The 15602-nt window shown below is 36.6% G+C and overlaps 1 protein-coding gene across 1 annotated transcript in view; it reads right to left on the minus strand.

The window, feature by feature from the left end:
- Nucleotides 1-15602, minus strand: part of rnf38 (ring finger protein 38) — a 68728-nt gene that overhangs the window by 41908 nt on the left and 11218 nt on the right. The gene's annotated exons all lie outside the window — the stretch shown is intronic.

A 15602-nucleotide genomic window follows, 5' to 3' on the forward strand; every position in this document is an offset into this window, starting at 1 on the left:
TCATATTTACTCAGTACTTTTAAAGAAAACCTGAACCTGAAGAAAAAAAAAAAATTCACAAACTATTCTGATAATACATTTTGAAATGGAAAAATAATGTATTATTTCATAATACTAAAAGAAAAATCTTATATTGTGCGATAACATACAAAAAAAAAAAAAAAAACAACAACTAACCAATAGAAAAGAAGAACATATGTAGGAAAAATATACTCCTCAATGACACTCCAAATAGCAAAAAGGTTTATACTGAAGTCATGTGAAGGATTGAAAATGTAACAGGACTTTCACTCCCATGTGTAGCAAAGAAAGCCAAGCAGTCGTCAGAGGAGCGAGACTCATGTTTAGCCTCAGTGTGTACGTGGCCTGTGTGTGTGTGTGACTGACTGTTACTAATTAAACCATCCTCAATATACCAGACAGATCCTCTAGAGATGTCCTTACGCTAAAGGTAAATCTTTATGCTGACCGAATCAAGTCTCAAATGAAAAACATTACAAGATATCTGACAGACTAACAAATTTCTTCCTAAGTAATGAAGATTGGACTTTTCTAAATATTTAAAGCTCTCTGTAGCCATGCCAGTCGTTGCCACGGGCAACAACATATCTGTAAAAAACCATGAACATGCATTTTATAGCAATTCAGTGCATTAAACTGTGGCATACAGAGTTTGTAGCACAGCTGGTCTCCAACACACAAAACTCAAGGACTGAAAATGATTTTAAAACATTTACTCACTTTTTATTCACCCTCAAGTGGTTCCAAACCTTTGAGTTTCTCTTTCTTGTCAAACACAAAAGATGATATTTTGAAGCAAGTTGGAAAACTAATGACATAGTACAAAAGGCAAATACTATGGAACTCAATGGTTACAGGTGTTCAACAATTTTTCAAAATGTTTAACAGAAGAAAGAAAAACTCAAATGTTTGGAACAGGTCAAGGGTGAGTAAACAATGACAATTTTCATTTTTGGGTAAATAATCCCTTTAAGGCGAGCATACAAGTCCACAAACCCACTTTAGTTGTGGCATTGCACATCAAAAAGCAGTCAAATCTAACATTGTAAACTATTAGCAAGACTTCAGCGCTGCATCACTAGCAACAGTAGCCTAAGGCAAATGCTACATAGCTAATAGGATACTGGTGAACAATATTGTCAAGGCTCATCCATCTGATTCACTGTGTCCTTCAGCACAATAGCATACAACAGACATTCAACATGCACAACCAACAAAAAAAAAGCTTTATAGTTCTTCCTCTCCAAAAGTTATTAGCAAGAACCTTTTTGTATTTCTATCAAGCAGAGTTGCAGGTGTGTTTTGGCCCCCAACATTAAATACTGAATTTTGTGCGAGTGGGTTATCTGTAAATGGATAAATGTCCCAAAGAAATAATAATTCATTAATATATAAATAAATATCAATCTCTGCAAAATGCTGAACGAATTAAAACGCTCATCCATAGGGAATGGTTCTGAGTGGGTCCACAAATGTCTTTAATATAAGCATAGGGCACGTGTCCACTGTAGCATTTTCCCCAAAGCTGAGCGTTTAATATGTTTTAGTCAATGGAAGCACCACATTTTTTAAAATGGCAGCAGTGTAGCAAGATGCTGAGCATGTGTTTTAATGCTTCAGCAGCTTGAGAAGCACTTACAGCTGAGAATTTTTAGAAGAGTACATGGTGATTTCTGACATGAGAAAAAAAAAAAAATGCTTCGGTGGACATGCGCCCTTATGCTGTTCACACCAGACGCGGAACGAGTGAATAAAAATCTCGCTATTCGTGCATAAATAGACACGTGAACATTGAGTTTACCTGCTTCATTCGCGCGACAAATTCACTTCACAATAGACGCGGATTCACATCGGCAGGGCTTCTGTCTGCCCGGTTACTCTAGCTTCATTGCTTAATGGCTAACATGGATTTTATTGAGAGAATAGCTGCATTTATGTGCTTCAGGAAGGCTGATAAACAGCGTTAATTTGTTTGGAGCCGTGTCTGAGTCTACTAGATCCATTCTGAGGTGCACCCAGCTCTGAGTTCATAAACTCCTCCAGAAACTTTACCTGAATGATGGAGGCTTTCAGCGGTGCTTCCAACTGAGTCGAGCCGAGTTTGATGAACTGTTGTCCGGTGTCAGCAACACCAACAACAGGCGCTACGTCATAATCATGTCATAATCAGTTAACATGGTGCGAATGTCCACTTAAGTTCAGATTTTCCAACTCAAACGGTACGGTACACGTGTCAATCATGCAAAACGCTTTATTCACGTGAATCGCATCATTTGCGCCACCTCGTTCACTCGTGTCGCCCCGCAGGATGTCTATTTGCATCTTTGCATTGACTTAACATGTAAAACCACTGTCGCTTGACGCGTCTTTCGCATCTGGTGTAAACGCAGCATTAGGGCCAGGACACACCAAGCTGAAAGTCAGCCATTGGCTTCGTCAGTCCAAATGGTCGGGCTAGTTAGTTTGGTGTGTTCCACATGTTACCTCTCGTTGGGTTAACATCTGAGCTCGTTGGCTCTATTCAGAGTGTAGAATCGGTGTTGTAGAATCGGTGGTTTTTGATGACATTGAAAGTAAACAATTGTTGGTGCTAGTTGTTTGGTGTCGGCTTAGTGTGTCCCGGCCCTTAGTCATATATTGACAAATGTGCAGACACACTCACAATTGCCATTAATTTTATTGGCTTTGTTTTTGATTTCTAATTCAAAAGGTAGCCGTTAACTCAATTGAATGACTCAACATTTTGAACAAATGATTCCTCAGCAAATACATATTTACCTGCTTCTTGTTGGCAAAACCACATAAGTGTTTCAAATTTAGTTTAAAGTGTCAAGTTTCTTTCACAAGATTATTTACTCCACTTTGATCACTAGTAACTACAAAAATCTTTCCCATTACACCCCAATTCTGAAAAAGTAGGGATGTTTTTGAAAAAATGCAGTATGTGATTTGTTAATTCTCTTCAATCTTTGATTAATTGATAAAAGCACAAATAAAGATTCCCATTGGTTTTCACAGACCAAAAAAAAATATTCTGTTAATATAAACAAATTAAGACGTTTGCTCAATAACACTGGAAAGATAAGGATTGTGCCAGTCAAAATCATTCATGGCCGTCTGGCTGCGCTGACTGTGTCCCGTTGTTGTTCTTGTTCTACTGTGGCATGGTCATGACGCACTTTCAGTCCACAGTTACAGGACAAACTCATCGATGACATGTAGTGAAGGATGCATGACGTAAGAGACACCAACTGACCAATACACACATATTTTGCAATGATAAGGGAGGGGAAGGCAAGGTGAGAGAAGGAGGGAGAGAAGAAAAGAAAGAGGCCCACGGAGGGGAAGAGAACAAGAATAAACCTCCAACTGAACTAGAATTTCATCTATTTGTTTTAAAAAGAACACCATTAAAACCAAGTCAATGGAGGGAGCCACACAAACATTACGCACATCTGACTACAACACAATAAAGCAGGACTGCACCAACACTATTACTGGTCTTACTCACACATTTGCTGCAAATCATTATATTGATGTGTCCTGATGTACCAAATTATGACCTATCCTTACGCATTTCAATCTGTAAGGTACATTGTAAAAAAATTACATAAAAAAGACAAGACAACATAAATTTTTGTTACTTTATCTTAATTTAGAAAGTTAATCAGGTTACAACATTCAAGAAATTATAACTTGATCTTTTAGGTGAGCTTAATTGATACAAGTTAAAGGTACTTGTAAAATTATATTGGTTTAAAGGTGCGATACGCATGTTTTTGACACTTCTGAAGCATAAAAATACCGTAATATGTTTGCTGATATTTAAGAAACAAAGTAAACATTCTTGTTTATCTGAAAAACAATGCTTAAGTCAGATATTCTGCTTTGAAAATGTCTGTTACATGCCAGAATGTCTGTCTTTGTTTTGGTCATTTCAATGACAGTTTAGCCAATTATATTTCAGCACCCCAGGTTGCCTTTGTGAAAAACAGCGTATTTGATTCACTCAGTCAGGAAGGCTCTCAAAGTATGCCTCTGTGACCGAAATGCGACCTCCAGCGGACAGTAACCTCAAGCCTCAGAAATGAGATGCAGATTCAGAGTTTTACATGAGGTGGTTAATAATTAGAAAATAATATAAATATTACAGACATAAACATTAGGTGAGCAAGTTACATTGTAACCCCGTGTCCCAACAATACGCTATGTGAAGAGATTTGCAGTGATGAGCAATTCGGCTGTTTGCACCAGACCAAACATGGCAGAAAATGAAATATAGCCATTCAGAAGCACAGAATAGTGCACTTACTGCAGTTCAGTGAAACGGTAAGGTTTATATTCTAATCAATACATTAAACCTCTTTCACATTATTAAATTCACATGCTGAATCGCTGATATTTGTTGGTTTGCACTGAGTCACAGTTCTAAAGTTCAATTTCAAACAGTTTATTATATTTTCAAAATCTGAGGAACTATCTGTGGCTGCTTTCAGTAGTATGGCAATAAATGTTATGTAAAATAGCATTCAAACTTACATTATGAGCATTTAACACTGAATAAAGCACATGAGGTGTACCTGAAGTGATCATTGTCAGTTTTCTGTTGTTCAGCTGGAAGAAATAGAAGACATTTCTAAAATATACATTTCAGGTGTCGGTTAGAACAAAAACTCCTTTTAATATGGAAAACATTCCTTCTATCGGGTGTCGTTGCTTTGATTTAGAACATGATTTAAATCAGCCTTTAGACTCAACAGTCAGGCACACTGCACTGAAACACACCTGAAACTTGTCTATAGCGCTTGTTCACTGCTGCTCTTATAGTTGTGTAAATTGCTTCCTTGTCCTCATTTGTAAGTCGCTTTGGATAAAAGCGTCTGCTAAATGACTAAATGTAAATGTAAATGTGTCACCAATCTGGCAACCTGCAGTGTGTTTTGAACCAGGAGTGCAATACCTAGTTCAACCACTGGGGGTCAAACTTATATACTGCACCTTTAAACTTAAAATTTAAGAGCACCATTTTTTACAGTGTAGTTGGTGATATTCAATAAATAGGCTTTAATAATACAATACAGATTATGCCAACTATGACAACCATTTAATATAATGTATAAACTAATTTGTTCATGTAAGCTAATTGGGTGTCGGGTGATCATTGACACTTTCCTTGATAAAACTTGCTTTTGTGTTAAATACAAACTATATTTAGATTATGAAATAATTTTATACTTAATATATTTAAGTCTTTACTCTTTTGATCAATTTTATGCGTTTGTATGAAATTTCATATACTGACTGCTAATGTATAAATCACTGTAAAATAAACGCTTTGTTCCACACAATCGATTTGTGTTGAAACTACATGAAGAAATTAAGAAATTAACTTCTTAGTTTTTTACCAATTTAAGTGGATTGAACATAACAATTAAGTTGTGCCAAAAAACATCAAGAAATTAGATGTTTCAGTATTTTGAACAAACAGCAAATGTCATTTTTTTATTATGTACCTCATCCTATTTATTACATTAATAATAACTAAAAATGATTAAATTACAGCAATTTTGTAATTCCGAAAAAATACAAATTCAACCACAACTAATTTTCCACTGCAAATATTTTCTACAAATTGATGCTTTATAAATCTTTCAATCTGAATCAAGTCACTGTCATCTGTGAAGGTCAGGTGATCCTGCAGTTCAACTTAATCAGCAGATGGCCAGTAACTTGGTGCATTTGCAACATGGTTTATTTATTTGCCAGAGCCTTGCATCTGGTGCTTGCAGAACATTCATTTTAGACCTGGTTTCTTTATAAACCATGGAGAGAGAAGATCCTGGTGTCACTGTGGGGGAAGGGGCAGGCAAGTGGTGTCCTGGCTGATGTTCTGGGAAGGAAAAAGAGCCAGGGAAAATGGAGAGGGAGAGATAGAAAGAGATACAGGGGACTGAGGCTTCCCTCTTGCTACTATTGATTTTTTTCTCTGAGCTTCAGAGAGCATCAGCTTTATTTGCTCATTCCTGCTCCATCCTTCCCTCTGAACTGAGCCCATCACTGGCTTCTATTGTCACACTATTCACAAGTGCTCCCTAACTTTTCCTTATATACACTAGCAAACAGGCAGCGATTGTTCACCAAATTAGGTGAACAATAATTTTTACAAAATAGTTAAATACCTGTCGATATAAACATATCATTGCCAATTTTCTCCTGAAAATACTAGCTTAACACAAGTTCCTCTGCCAAAGCACTTTAATAAGAATTTTAAAAAGAACAAAAACAGGAAAATGGCCAACAGTGACTATAGCAATGCATTGCTTCTTGTTAATGCATATAATGTTTATAATTGTCAATTGGCTTTTGTTATTTGTGCATTATTTTAATTTGAAACATGCTTTTTAGTTAGACTTTTTTTTTTTTTTTTTTTTTTTTAAATACAGCATTAGCGATTTAGCGATAACAAATTACTTTGCGGCAAAAGATCAAATGTCTTGTACTACTTTTACTTGGGCTGAACTGTATATCGATTCAGCATAGATATCGCAATGTGGGCATCTGCAATAATCACATAGGATGTGCAATGTTGAGTCTTAATTATACCAGGAACCACCGAGACCAAGAACCACCTGACTTGACACATGACTTGTTGAGTGACTGCAAAGTTTAACCCCTACAGAATGTATGAAAGTTTATCATCTGCATGTGTTTTTTTGCGCCTGTGAACATTTCAAGAGAGTTTAAATCATTTGGCCACAAGAAATTATTATGTTTGGAGGTGTAACAAAGATGAATTAAATTTAATTATTCATTTGATAAAGGCTATATAGTGTTATTTTACATTTGCACTGCAAAAATGCCTTTTTTACTTGGAATTTGTCTTGTTTCCATAACAAATTTCGAACCCCAGAACAAAATTATTTCACACCATTGGCCAACTATTTAGCTTCTTTTAAGGAAAAACTTACTTAAATTTTACTTTTTTTTTTCTTGAACAAGAAAACAACAATATTTTTACTTTATCTATTAAGTTTTAGATACTCAAATAAGAAATCGCAATTTCTGTAAGCGAACACTGCTAGACACCCCAGAAAAACATCGCAGCCATTCAAACCATCTGGTGAAACTGTATTCATATCACAATAATTAAAATCGCAAAAATTAAAATAATCGAAACCGAAAATCGATTTTTCCAATATCATGTAGTTCTAACTACTACTACTAATTTTTTGTTATTACTACAACAATATTTACATTTAACTCATTTAGTAGTAGTACCAGCTGCAGTACCACTAGTAGTAGTACCAGTAGTAGTAGTATTTTTACCACAATCATTATCATTATGACAGAAGTTTTTTTTTTCCCTCTCCGCTGTCGCCACTGGCTTGCATGGTTCGGGATCTATAGAGCTGCGCATCGTTGGATTTGCTCTTCAGTGTTTGGACTCTCAGTAGTGATTATTAAACCACACTGAACTGAGCTAAACTGAACTGAACTTAAACATTACAAACTGAACTACACTGTTCCAATTTACTATGACCTTTTATGTGAAGCTGCTTTGACACAATCTACATTGTACAAGCGCTATACAAATAAAGGTGAATTGAATTGAATCATTATTAGCATAAAAAAAAAGCTAAATGTGAGCAGCAGTACTTTTTTTTTTTTTAAACCCAACAGCTGAAAAAAAAGGAGGAAGGAAGGTCAGAGTTGGAAAAGTTGAGCCAACAAAGCAAGAGAGAGGGAGCGAGAAAGGAAGTCAGTGGAGTTTAAATGAGAGAGTTCAAGAGTGTGACAGAACATGAGTGAGGGAGAGAGAGAGAGAAAGATTTGGCTAATGTTTCTCAGCTTGGTTCAGCTTTCCCTCTCACCCCTCTCAGCTCTCCAACACACAAAGAAAGGGAAGCCAGAAAGACGCACACATGCACTCCCTCTCTTTCACTCTTAATGTGTATCCTACCTCTCTCTCCCGCCCGCTTAACAGATCTTCCACAGGCCACTGAAACACGCTTTGCTTTGGCCTGTCTTTTCCCAGTCTTTCTCTTCTTCAGACGTGCACACAGAGACGCCTGAAGCTTGTCTGACAGTGACAAAACCGGTATTATAAGCCCCAATCTGTTCCCCTTCCCAGAGCCTCTCGGTTAACCTGGGACAAAGATTGCAACTACAAAATGTAACTCTATGGTCGGCTGAAGTCCCATTTACAGTAATAGGCTCTACAGAGCTGGGACTAAAAATGAGATTGGTGAAGACTGACGTCAGATGTGAGATTTACACTGAGATGAGAGGTCAATGCGGTTTGAGGAAAGCCACACTTATGCTTTGGTCTCCAACAAACACAAAAGAGCAGAATGCAGGATGGGGCTCTCATAAAGACCAGAATGGACCATACAGCAATGCTGTTTTCTCCCAAGTGGATGAAGTCGAGTCCTAATTTGCTCCCGTTTCCAAATGACAATGGATCACAAGTTGGGAGTTTGACTGCATTTACTGAAAATTAATGCCGGAGAAGGATTTCTGATGCTACAGAAAAAGTTAAAATAATAAATCAGCAGTTAATGAGCATCTGCATACTGACCAGAGGATTACGCTGCATCAGGGGAAACGTTGGTAAATCATTGGCAAACTTCACTGAAGTCCAGTTAAGCTGATCAGCTTTGGACAATGCCGTGTCTGGTTCTTAATTCCAATTAGGTGTTTAATTCACCACCATCATGTTGACAGACAGTGATAGTTTGATTATAAAATTGTGTTTTTGGGACTATAAACTATAAATAGACTATATTAAGGATGTTTATCATGTGTACCCAAAAAGTGGCTACTGAAAAAAAAAAATATTAGTGTCCCATTTCTTAAGTTACATCCACATAGCAATCCTTCAGCAGATTTACTGTCCATACACGTAATGTTTCAGGAAACGTCTGCATCCACGTGGAAATGGGGAAGCTGGGTTAAAATGGTGTAATACACTTGCCACACTTATATGTGGTGCTGTAAACAAATACAGACAGAGCCACAGGACAAACTAAAATTACAGAAGAATGTGTGCTGAGTACAGAAGCAAGACAATAATCTGAAGGCATATAATGGACATAACGGTTAATGCATCTCCACTAGTTGTCTAGTTCAGTGGTCCCCAACCTTTTAATCATCACGGTCTGGTCAACGCTTGACAATTTTATTAAATTTTTTGGGTTTATGGAGAAAATTACAAAGCACTGCAGTGTTTGACTGTTCTGTTTGTCTGAGATAGTCTACCGAAATACGTATATACCATACAAGCTGAAGCTGATTGGTCAGTTCTGGTCATGTGACTCACGATGTGCTCATGGTGCAAGCGCACAAACCGCGCACCTCCCAGTAGTTGATCTTCTTGCACAGACATGGTGAATACACCTGATTTGTTTACAAATGAGTTCAAACGGATCTATTCCTTGGCAGTTCGCGGGTCCTTTTCCCCTTAGCAATTTTATTTTTTTTTCTTACTCATTTTGCTTTTTGTGGGTTAAATTTGACCGAGACTTAAGTGAGAGAATGCGGTCATTTTTCAAAATAAAAGATCGTTCAGACTCAGATAATAAATAAAACAGAAATAGTTTTGAAAACAGAAATTATTTCTTGTGTGGCCCGGTACCAATTGATTTACAGACCGATACCAGTCCGCGGCCTGGTGGTTGAGGACCACTGGTCTAGTTGACACAGCATTATCAGGTTTTGTTGTAATAGTATTAATAAACATAGCAGCACCTGCAGCTTAAACACAACTCTGCAATGCATCATTGTTGCTATTATGTGTACAGGGTTCTTCCTTCTGGTTAGGTGGTACTGTGATGTCATACTTTCCAAAGAGTTGCGTTATTTCAATCTGCACAGCTATACAACAGGCGGTGTTTTGAGATTTTCCTACTCTGTAACCTGTTATCCGAAAAAATTTTATTCAGTACAGTAGGGCAGTGTTTCCCAACCCTGTTCCTGAAGGCACACCAACAGTACACATTTTCAACCTCTCCCTAATCAAACACACCTAAATCAAATCATCAGAACATTAGATGAGACTCCAAAACCTGAAATGAATAGGTCAGATAAGGGAGACATCCAAAATATGTACTGTTGGTGTGCCTCCAGGAACAGGGTTGGGAAACAATGCAGTAGGGCACCAACAAAACCAGTGGATAAAAGCCCAAAATGATAATCAACTTTTGCAGATTGACCTATATCGATAGCAGTGCAGATGAGGCCTTGGATTTTTAATCGCAAATCTTTGCAAGTTGTTCACTTACCAATCAGCCTAAATGCTTTTGTATGGTTCAGTAGGGCATAGTAAAGTACACATTTTATCCACTGTCAGAACATAAGTACCAAAACAGTGAACCACACCATAGCACGTTTTTGAGATTCTTTCATACGCTAGCACAACTAGATGGTGTGAAAAGGGTGGAGCTAGACTCTATGCTGAATGCTATTGGTTTAAAAAAAAAAAAAGTAACCTTTGCCAGTGGAAAGGACCAGTTTTAAATACAAAGTTGAAACAAGACACCGTAATAATAAATGTTAGACACAACAATAAACCATGGAGAAACAAAGCTCAACCAAAATTTGTTATCATCTTGTATTCTTAAAGCAAGAGCAGGATCTTCTGTACGCTTACTGGCAGTTCACGCCACATCTAAACATGTGGAAAGTGTGAGGGGCGATCACTTTCTTACTTTATTTGCGCGTGCTTGCCATGCGTAGATTTGTAAATAAATTTGATCTTCTAAATAACGTGATATGTAAATGAGTCGTATGGCTTTCTTCTTTGAGAGAGAATGACAATCAATCACGAATGACTACTTTTTCACGCCTACCAAGTAAAAGTACTGCTGGCAGCGGAAATGCAAGCCAGAGTGACCCATACAGAATTAAACGGTACTAGAGCACCAAGTGGAAATGGGGCAGTAGAACTTTCCTAGTCAAGGAAAGTTTTGTCTTTAAGTTCGCTTATTCAATGTTTATGCATATACAATCTAGTGGTGAATAAACATGCAACCAAACCAGATGTTTTGATACCTTTAAGCACTGCTATATGTAAATTAGTCATTTATGATTAGCTAATCAGTGCATACTGCTGTAAATACATATCTTGCTCATTAATAGTTGCCTTGATGTTAATAAGCTCATGTTTGTGACAAAGACCACTTGAGAATGTCAGTTTCTATGAATAAACCATATGTTTGACCAAAATAAACCACCTGATTAATTTCAAAACAGCAAGGGAAATGCTGATCAGCGATCACAAATGATTTGATTAAAAGGATCATTAAGTGAACTCAAAACCAGAAACCGCTGAAAAGCTCGTGATTCTCATCTCTAGCTTAACTGTCTATAGGCTTGCTGACCAGTCAGTTAACAGAGGGCCTGCTGGTCGATACTCGCATCCAGAAATAAAGTGGCGAGTAGGGCCCTCAAAACGGAACTGCTGGAGAGGTTGCCTGGAGACGGACAAAAGCAGCCAAAACAAACAGACTCTTTTGTTATGAAAATGGAGTGTAAGAGTAAGTTTTGCAGAAAAAAGTAACAATAAATGTGTGTTTAAAAAGTGTCACAGCGCTGACCAGCACACACAAGGATGAGGTTCACTCATTCAGCTTTTCCTACCCCACAGTTTCCCTCACTACATGTGTGTTTAAAACAAAATTCAACACTATTTGTTGTAAAAAGCCAGAGATATTATACAGCATAAATGGACAGTGCTTATTTTTATTATAGCCTCTGAAAATAACCATTTTGGCAGTATAGTGATTGTTGTGAACATTATTAATTTTAACATGTGGGCTATCTGTAGCTTTATAAAATTGACAAATTCTCCTTATATTGGTAACCATTAATTTCATTAATGTTAGTACTTTCTTAATAAAATGATGTACAAAACAAATTTAAAAGAGATGATTATTTATTATCATTTAAATATGTATTTATTAAGCAACAACACATTTAGTTAATTAAAAAGTTATACAGATTTGTTAAAAATAATTCTATTAATGATATTTTAAATGACTAAACGATGGGGATTTAGCTTCAACGCTTGACTAAGGGCGTGTCTGAAGTTGGGGCTGACGCAATCGTCAGCCAATGAAATTTGTCTGTAATTGGCTGCTGTCTGAGCTGGGGTATTTGCATAAAGCGATCTGATTGGCTGACGCTTTCGTTGTTACTTGAAAAATTTAAACTTCTGCAGCAAGCAACGCCACTGAAGCAGCGCTGATGGACCCACAATTCAGATCGGCAATGCTTGACGTCACCCATTTAAAGTGAAAATGTCAAGTAGTGGTTTGCAAACATCATCTAAAGCTATGGGATGCTGTAATAATATCTTGTCAGAGGAACAGCAAAAATGTTTACCTTTTTAACAAATACCCATTTTTATTAGTAGATGGTGCACTTTTGTCTATAGTTTTTTTTTAAAGGCTGCAACTATTTTATTAATGTTCAAATTGTTCAGCTGGAGTGCTGACAAAATTAGCTTTTATTTCTATATTTGTTTACTTTTTAAAAATGGTTCTCTGTTTCAGCTGACACTAAACACAGAGTGTTTTTTAAAAAAATAATATTTTGAAATAAAAAAAAATATGGCGGCGTACTATCAACTTACTATTGGTATCATCATATTTAATTTAGGTACCGTATCAAAGTCAAAATTTTGCTATAGTGCATCACTAAATGGTATAGTCTATTTTGCTGGCATAACATTTTAGTTGTGATGATTATGCAGAAATATAAACAATTAAATCAAAATGTAACCAAATTCTCAAATAGTTTTAGATCATGATTCAACCCACATTGTAAATGTAATAATTATTACATTTATTATTATTATTCATGATTTATTTAGTAATATTATATTTCATTTCTCATACAAAGAGATGATCACAACCATCCAGGACAACACATACACATAATTCACAAATAAACTACATTAATAGTGTACACACAGACATCACCTATATGTAGGCCCACACGGAATCTGCGTGCACAGAAATCCGCAGATTTACAGCCCATCGATCCAATTTTAGTTGTGTGTATACGTGTGTTAATTTGTATTTATTCAGTATTTATTGTTCATATGATCTACTTACAACAGAGTTTGCAACGTAATAATCTCGGTCTTTTAGTAGATACAGTTGAAGGCAGAATTATTAGCCCCCCCTTTGAATTTTATTTATTTTTTCTTTTTTTTAAACATTTCCCATATTATGTTTAACAGAGAAAGGAAATTTTCACAGTACGTCTGATAATATTTTTTCTGCTGGTTGTTTTATTTCAGCTAGAACAAAAGCAGTTTTTAATTTTTTAAAAACCATTTTAAGGTCAATATTATTAGCCCCTTTAAGCTATATTTTTAGAATATAGCTATTCTAGCTATATTAGCTATTATGTTTAGAAATGTGTTTAAAAAAAAAAAAATCTTCTCTCTGTTAAACAGAGACTGGGGGAAAAAAATAAACAGGGGGGCTAATAATTCTGACCTCAACTGTATATGGTAGATATATTATATGAGACACTTGCTTTGTTTACCAAATACATGGATCGAATAGCATTTGCATAGTAAAAATGAAATAAGTTTAAAATGTGTGTGTGTTTTTTTTTTTTTACATATTACGTTTTGAGTTACGATACACCCAAAATCATTCTGCATAAATATGCAGATTTTTTACAATGTTCTGCACAGACATAACAAAAAATGTTCGCAGATTCTGTCTGGCCCTACCTATATGCAATAAAATTGCAGGTTAACTACAGATATAATAACTTAATAATTAACTTTATATGATTGTAATGCAATAAATGTACACCTTTTGTAAAGCTGCTTTGAAACAATAATTATTGTAAATAGCGCTATACAAAAACTCGAGTTGAATTATTAATTCCTAAAGTGTTATATATATTTTTTTATTTTATTAAACCCCCTGAAGTGTTAATTACAACTTAATGCTTGCAATGAAATGTTTACCGCCTGAAGTCAGCACACAAAACTCTCATTTAAAAAACATTTCTGCGAGGCGGCCCCAGACACACAGTAACAAACATGAATTCCATGTCATGGCAGTACATTAATACATTTCTATGCAACTGACCAAAAAGCTTTTACGAGCAGTTTAAAAAAAAAACATTCAGCTCAGTGTAGACTTCAAGTCAAATGAAGTAAATGCTCTCACACACTTACTTGCATACAAAATGCCTGGCTTTCTGACAGCTGGCTGTCTGTTCAGCATAAATCCAGCCAAATTCCAGCTGAATTCACACCCATATTTCACGGGATTGATGAAAAAAAACAAGCTTCTTGCTGCTGCAGTGTGGACACGCTCTCTGTGTGTGTGTAGATTCAAACACAGCATCACATATAAAGGCTAACATTGTAAATTACGGTCTAAAAAGGGTTTATAACATACAGCCATGTGATTTATTTCAACCGCAAGCCCATCCTTTCCCTCTCTCCATCTTCATCCTTTTCTCTTTCAACACACCTGGCACCTGTAAGCACTTCTGAGCGTCTGTTCTGCTTTTTTTTTGTATGTCTGCTCTCACTTCTCTCTGAAGATGATGCCAGGTCAGTGCAGTAGAGGAGAAAACCTCCAGCCTTCCTTTTAACACTCATCTCCGTTCCTCTGTTCCTGGGCTGAAAGGAAACGGCCGTGCTTTCTGAATGGTTTATTGAGAGGAAGGGATGAGGGCTTGTGCTAATGCTCAAACTGCGCCACTGGTTTAAATAATGATCAGGAGCGTAGTCCAATTAAAACAGCTTACTGACACTACAAAGCCCAGCGCTCATCTCCCGCGCTGCACCTTGCCTGCTGAACAGCCCGTCGCATGTGCACGCGTGTGTGTGTGCGTGCATGAGAGTCAGACCTACTCAAGGTGAAAACTGAAGAGTGCTTCAGGGACGCCGGCTTGATTTGGAGCACGAAGCAACAGTTGTCTTCATGTTAAGTGGAGTTCTGCAAGGTTCTGATTTGGGCCCAAGTGTCTCATAGAGCTGAGTGCGCTAAAATAGATGCTGTTGTTCAGACTTAAACCTAAGAACGGACTCACAAAACAACCAAACACACTAGCTCTAGGGACCAGCTGGGCCTTCATAATGCAAGCTTGGTCATCCTTAAATGAGAGTCATGAAGCTGGGGAAAAAAAGGCACAGCCATCTCAAGAGTGTCCTTTGAATTCACAGGAGCTGAGACACTAGAAGATTATGTCTAGCTCTAAAACACAGCAACTTTAAAGCCCACAGGCAGTTTCCTGCGACCAATAAGAACATCAATAGTTCAAATGAACCAGACAACAAGAAAGCAAAGACAAATATAATGAGACAAACTATGGCTGCACAATATTGGAAAAATCTAATATTGCAATATTTTATTTTTCTGCGGTAAATATTGCGATACAAATCGTATCATCGAATCGGATGACAGCTTTCTTGGGTAACAGTATTTAGGTACAGAAATTGAATAATCACAATGCAAAAAATGCTTTTCTTACTTTAATTTCTAGTCCAAATATCTAAAAATTCAATAACAAAGTGTTTTGTTTTTAACTTCAGAGGAAAAGTC

Source organism: Danio aesculapii, chromosome 1 (genome assembly GCF_903798145.1).
Source record: "Danio aesculapii chromosome 1, fDanAes4.1, whole genome shotgun sequence".
NCBI classification, from domain to species: domain Eukaryota; kingdom Metazoa; phylum Chordata; class Actinopteri; order Cypriniformes; family Danionidae; genus Danio; species Danio aesculapii.